Source organism: Emys orbicularis, chromosome 13 (assembly GCF_028017835.1).
Source record: "Emys orbicularis isolate rEmyOrb1 chromosome 13, rEmyOrb1.hap1, whole genome shotgun sequence".
In the NCBI taxonomy this organism is placed as follows: domain Eukaryota; kingdom Metazoa; phylum Chordata; order Testudines; family Emydidae; genus Emys; species Emys orbicularis.
In genome coordinates, this window is record NC_088695.1 from 8,402,317 (window position 1) to 8,409,538 (window position 7,222).

The window sequence follows — 7,222 nt, forward strand, 5'->3', positions numbered from 1 at the left end:
CCTTGGGATTTGTCTGCTGGCCTGTGGGATCCTTGTCTCCTCCCCAATATTTAATGGATTCATCCATTTCCTTCCTTCGGTAGTTAACCAGCAGCTTCTCTGACCTGTGCCAATTTCCCCAGGCTTCTCCCTCTTCCAAGCACTGGGAAAAATTCCCTTCAGCTCTTCCCACAAAGGTCCCCTGTGGTTCCACTTCCCCAGGAACTTCCTCATGATGATTCCCCTCCTCATTCTCACTCACTCTCTCATCACCTGCTGGGGGAGAGAGACTATCCAGACAGGAGTCGTTGTGCTGGGGAGAAAGAGGAATAGCACAGAGGGAAAACCCAACAGGCTAATGCTGTGAAGATGGGCAATTGGATTCTGCCTCCACATCCCACCCAAACACTCAGAGGGATGGAAAGATGGGAAGGAAACTCCTGCTAACAGGATGGGTGAAAAGCCGTGAGCGATATCTGCTGACTACAGCCCTGCTCTGGGTGAGATGAGGCAGAACTGAGGGCTTTTACTCATACCACATTTTTGGGATTCTCAACTTTTTCCTTCATTAGCCAAATGAAGGCAGTCCTCACCTGTGTGGGTGCCTCTTGAGATCTCTGTTTCCTCCGAGGCCTGGAGATCGGGCACCCACGGCTCTTCCCCTCATTCCAGCCAGGCGATCAGCTCAGGTTTGGGAATGGGAAACCCTGCACAGAGGGTGAAATCAGGGTGCATGGAGTATTGAGAGAGTGTCTGTCATAAAGGGCATTCCATGTCCCGGTGCTGTGCTGGGAGAATCTGGAATCCAAGGGGATGGGATCATGGTCACTGAGACCCCTGGGGGGAAGGAGACTAGGGTGACCAGACGTCCCGATTTTATCAGGACTGTCCCGATATTTGCTTCTTTGTCCCGCGTTCCGACCGATGTTCGAACGGGACACTGGACAAAAATGCACATTTGCCCTCCGCCCCGCCGCTCACGCCCCCCCCGCCCCAACTCCGCCCCCTCCTTCCCCCATTGGATCCCTCCCCAAATCCCCGCCCTGGCCCCGCCTCTTCCCCAAGCACGCAGCCCGCATTCCCCTCCCTCCCAGGCTTGCGCGCCGCTGATCAGCTGTATGGCGGCTGCGCAAGAGCTGGAGGGAGGCCGCCGGACACCAGCGTGCGGTGCGTGGGATGTGAGGGGGATGGAGGGAGGAGGTTAGGAGGAGGGATGTGTGGAGGGGGGATGGAGGGAGGAGGGTCAGGCATCTACCAGGAGTGCGGGAGGGGAAGGAAAAGTTGCCGCGGCTGCCGGGGGTTAGCTGGGCATGGCCCGGGCTGCATGCAGGCAGCAGCCGGGGATGGCTCTGGCCCAGGTGGGCGGCGCGGCCCGGGGGCGTGGGCTGCCGGAGACACATGGCGGAGAGGGGCTGCGGGTGCGAGACTTGTCCCAGGCGGGGCAGCCGGCAGACAGGGGCGAGGAGCTGGCCGGGGTCCCCAGAACCCATAAACTTCTCCTCCGCTGCTGGGGAGCCCCGCGCCTCTCCCGCTCAGCTGCGCTCCAGCGGCTCGCCCCGCCGGGAAGGAGCCACTGGAGCGCAGCCGAGCAGGAGAGGCGCGGGGCTCCCCGCTGGCAGCGGGATGCGCCACATGTTCCCAGGGCAGGCCAGGGGGCGGGAGGTTCTGCGGGGCCGGGAAAAGCCCCGGCTCCTGCCCGCTGCCCAGCCTGGAGCCCCGGGGAGCCGCTCAGGAGACGGCCGCCGCTGCGGCTCGGCTGTGCCAGTCCTGGCCCCCTGCACGCCCGCGCTGCGCCGCCCCCGGGGTCCCCGGCTCCCATGCACCGCTGCTGCCCCGCGCCCAGCCCCGGGCTCGGGGGCTCCTGCAGCCGCTTCCAGGGGAGAGACAGCTTTGTCCCCACCCGGTCCTGCTACGGGGCTCTGCCTCCTTGCGCCCATCCAGCCTGTGCCCTGCCCGGGGCCCCGCTGGAGCTGTACGCCCTCGCCCACCTGGACTCCTGTGCTTCCCAGCGCCTCCTCTCGGTCCCCCAGATGCCCTCTTTATCCCCAGCCCCCTCTGCATCGGGGCCACCTTTTGCCCTGGGGTGGGCAGTGCGCACGGCCGGGGCGCTGTGTACGATCCAGCAGGCGCGGCTGGGGCCTGGTAATGCCCCCCCCCCCCCCCCGCAAAACTGCTTTTTTTTTTTTTTTTTTGCTCCGCCCCCCCGCATCCCGATATTTCATCCCTGTGATCTGGTCACCCTAAAGGAGACGTCTGGGGAGGTGGGGAGAATTGTTATGCCCTCACTAGCAGTTCCCAGGATCTGTGCACTTTGGGGGCTTTGCTGATGCACACACAGCTCTAGAGCTAAACCCCTGCCTATTTCTAAACCTGCAGAGCCCTCCCTATGGCTGGAGTAATTCCCAAGGAGGCAGGTGAACAGGGATTCTCTGTGCGAATGAGAAACAATATAGATGGGGAAATACACAGCTTCTCCCCCTTGAAAGCTGGAGGGGTGGGGATGGTTTAGCACATCCATTAGGTTTGACACCCATATCCCATTGAAGGGGGTTTGGAGATGCACGTCTCTCTCACATGGCAGCTGTGGTTATTTAACCAGATGGTTATTAAGGCTCCTTCTCAGCTCCATTTACTTACCACCTTTAGTTACTTACTGTAAATAAAACATTACAAACAATTCTTGTTTGTTCCACTTTAATGTCCCAGCTGCATTTGTCGGGGGCAGAATCTTGGGATTTGCTTCCTGACTTGGTTGTGCCCCCCCCCCCCCCGCAACCCTCTCAGGGAATATCACGCCTCTAGGAGGAGAGTTTGGGGTTTACTGGGATGTGTCACTCTCCAGCCTGTGCTCTGTCTCTGTCCTGTACACACCCATGTCAATCAGGAATTGCTCAGCTGTGCTCGGCGGAGAGGTGACTGGTTACACAGGGTGCGATCCATGAAGGGACTTAGGTGTTGCAATGCTGAGCGTCACAGGGCCTGATTTGTAGGTAACCAGAAAATCACATTCTGCAAAACTGAGTCAGGTGCCTAAACTCCCTAGACAATACATGGGCATCAGTCACCTTACAGTGAGATTCACAAAAGCCAGCTCACTAGGCAGGGAGCCATCTAAACTAGACAAGGGGAGATGCTGACAAGGGGGGAGGGGTGTCCTAAGCCCTGCCCCCTCTCACAGACAGGTGCCTAAATCAGGGCTGCAGAGGGGCGTCTGTCTCTGCTTAGCCACCCACAGATGGGAACCCAGTGCCTGACATCAGGTGGCTCAGGCTTCTAAGGCGTTTCTTGCTGGAATGAGGTAGGCACCTGCCTCGGTCCACACAAAATGTGAGTGTGGGGGTGGGGAGAAGGTAGAGGTGGTTTTTGTGCTGTCACCTGCCTTATAACTTTTACCCCCATGGTTAGAGCACTCTGCTGGCAAATGGGAGATGCAGGTTCAACTCCACTGTCTAGAGTAGCTCACGAATGTGAGTACCAACCTTAGGGCAAACAGTTACAAACCAGGGTACAAACCCCAGGCTAGGCATCAAATGTGCATCTCTCAAGCACCATAACAGCCTGATTATGGAGTTACAGACAGTCCCCTTGGGTTCTCCTGTCTATCTTGCTGCTTTTCTGCCTCCTCCCCTCCTGCATCTCCCTGATCCCCCTGCTGGAGCTGCCACATTCCCAGCAGAGGAGTCTGCGTAGCTCCTGGCCACAGGTGTCTCTTGTTAAAGCCACCAGCTGCTCTATGCTGGCCACCAGAGAATGGTGGAAGACATGGAACAGAAGACAGCCTCTCCCCAGCTCAGGAAGAACCATTAATAGAAACCTTCCCACCACAAGGCAAAGGGAGCAGGAGGTGGCAGCACTAGAGGGAGAGACTCTTGTCCAGAAACAGGAAGAAGCATCCAGGAAAGAGCCCCCCTCTGCCCAGGGCAGAGGGATGTGGCAGCCCTGAGGGGAAGGTCTCGCCATTCCTGTCTCTGAAATTAATATTTCAGACATGTAGAAATATTCACTGGCACCCACCCGGTCAGAGTTAAGGGTGTTTGGATGCTGGGCACTGAGAAGGTTTCTGTTTACTGGTGTGTGTGTGTATCCCAGACCTGGTTAGGTGCCACCGGACTGCAGTAAGGGGAACCCAAGCATCTGAGCCCCAGGATCCCCAGATAATTCAAGCCTCTGGGACCGGAACAGAGCAAATGCTGAGCAGAGGGGAATTGTATAGGGCATGGGTGGCCAACCTGAGCGTCAGAAGGAGCAAGAATTTACCAATGTACAATATACATTGCCAAAGAGCCTCTGTAATATGTCAGCAGCCCCCCATCAGCTCTCCCCACTCCAGCCCCCAGTGCCTTCTGCCCGCAGGCAGCCCCACCAATCAGTGCCTCCCCATGCCTCCCACCTACTGCAATCAACTCTTTCATGTGCACTGGAGGCTGGGGGGCAGGCTGGGGGGGGAGCGGGAATGGGAATTTGGGGAAAGGGGTGGAGTGGGGGCAGGGCCTGGGGCAGAGCCTGGGGTTGAGCAGTGGCCCCCCTCCTCCGGGCACATTGGAAAGTTGGCGTCTAGTTCCAGCCCTGGAGTCAGCGCCTATGCAAGGAGCCATCTATTAACCTCTGAAGAGCCGCATGTGGCTCCGGAGCCACAGGTTGGCCACCTCTGGCATAGGGAGTCTAAGCCCCTCACTCAGCTTTGTGGATTGCAGGGCTGTTCCTGGGACTCCCTACTGCCCATTGTCTCTTGATAAATGTTCCTGATGTCAGGGCCAGCCTTAGGGGTGGATGGATGGGCAACCACCCAGGGGTGTCGTTCTACGGGGGGAAAATCTCTGGTGCAGGGTTCCCCTCCTCCCCCCGCTGCTCTGCTCCTGTCTGCAGCCACCACTGCTCCTGCTCCCCTCCCCCCCGCCATGGAGCTGCCCCTGGCCACCCTGGTACTGGGAACCTCCTGTCTACTGTGCAGAGCTGGGAGTGGACTGATGTTGGGGTGTCCCCCACCCATCTACCCTGTCTCTGCTGACCTGGAGTGGGGGGGACAGGAGTCTGTGCTGCTGCTTCTGGGTGAGGAGTGGGAGCTGCTGCTGTCTGAACAAGCCTTCAGACTAATGAATGATGAGCTTAAAGTGACAGCACGCTGTCTCTCACACTCCCCTAACACACCCACAACCCACACACTGTCTCTCACTCCCCGAATACACACACTCTCCCCCCAACACACACTTGTATTATTGTTGTTACTTCCTGTTGAAATGAGCAAGGCACCTATGTTCTCTGTAATTTTATTCTTTCAAAGTTGGTTAAGGATTGCACTGCTGTTATTGTAGGGGTTTTTTTACTGGTCTGCACATTTCATAATTTTATTTCTCTCTTATGCTTAAATTTAATTCTTGAAAATAAACTGTCTCTGACTTGTTACTGACAACTTAAGAGTGAAGACTGAGTTTTCTTCCACAATATTGTGCTTTGTCATTCACTACTTAAAATGGTACAATCAACTAATAGTATTCTCCTAGAATGTAAATTTAGCTTCTACTCTCCTTAGCAGTGACAGGTTTTATTTTTTAAAATAGCTAAACACATAACTTGAGACACTGTGCAGATGCATGTTGCTCATTTACAAAGGGTATTTTTATCTGTAAAATAACTTAAAATTCATACAAAAATATAAGTTCCAAGTCTGATACTAATAGCAACGATGGAGTCAAAAGTTAGTGAGTCACATACATAATTGTGATGAGTAAACATAAATGCCAAAATAATTAGAAAAATTAATTCCCGTTCCTAATAAAAGAGAAAAAACCCTTAGTCATATATGTTAAAATTAAGTAAATACATTTTTAGTGGTGTGAAAAACAATTAACTAAAACAGAGTAGATAATGGCAGTAACATAGAATGTGTCTGGTAGAGAAATTAAGCAGATTTATTTATCTCTACAAAAGATAGTGTACAAAGTATCAAATGTGCATTTCTGATACCTGTGTAAAGCTCCAGAATTGAGACCTCAAGGCTTGGATTGGAAATATTTTGCAATATTATCTCCTGATTGTTCTAAATTTACATATAAACTCAAAATGTAGCTTTAATTGCAATTTGTATATATATATACATCTCTACCCTGATGTAACGCGACCCGATATAACACAAACTTGGATATAACGCAGTAAAGCAGTGCTCTGGGGGGGCGGGGCTGCGCACTCCGGTGGATCAAAGCAAGTTCGATATAACGCGGTTTCACCTATAACGCGGTAAGATTTTTTGGCTCCCGAGGACAGCGTTATATCAAGGTAGAGGTGTATTTTCTTTCTTTATATAGGAATTAGATACAGGGCTCCTGTCAACTAATTCCTATCTTATCTGCAAAAATCCTAGAGTTTTCAGGTGCCTACGTAGCCCCTGGAATCGGAGGTGAAAGTGGGCCGGTGCGGGCCAGTATAGCGTACCGCTAAGAACCAGCTGTCGGTACCGGCCCGTACATGGCCAACGTCAATGGAGTGCGGGGGGTTTTAACATCGCTTCCCCTTTTGCTCGCCCCCATCGGTGGCCCCGCCGGGAGGGTCCAGTAGCTGCCAAACCCTACAGGCCGGGTCACCAATGTGGGGAAGCGAAAGGGGCAGCTGCCCTGGGGAGGGTGGGGGCAGCAATTTAAAAGGGCTCGGGGCTCCCAGCTTTGTGGCAATGGCAGCCATGAAGGGCTGGCTGTGGGAGTCTGGTCCCCAGCTCCACCCCTTCCACCCGAGGCCCTGCCCCTTCGGTGGGGCCAGAGGCACCTCCCCACCTTACCCAGGAGGGACCTGGTGTACCGGTAAGTCCCTCTGCTTACTTTCACCTCTGCCTGGAATCACAGTTAGAGTTGTCCCCAGGCCCTCTTCCCCCCTTGGTGAGCCAGGAGTGGCCAGAGGGCTGTGGGAGGGCCATGGGCTCTGGCAAGATGCAGCTCCTGTGTGACAGCACAAAGCCCTCAAATTAATTTCCTATCCCCTCATCTTGGAGTCACAGCTCTCCCAAGCTGCTCCAGTTAATTCCTCCAGCATTTGGTCAAGCTACACCTCACACCAGGAATACAGCTGGGGGCATATAGATCATTTCCCAGTGACTAGTGACAGCCCCATGGCAGCAGGGTTAAGGTTGCACTGGCCTGTACCTTAACTCTGTATTTCTTGGTTTTCAGAAGTTTGAGTTTTGATGAACTTACACCAGGTGGGGGAGATAACATATTTTATGGGACCAACTCCTGTTGTTCGTCGAGACGAGCTT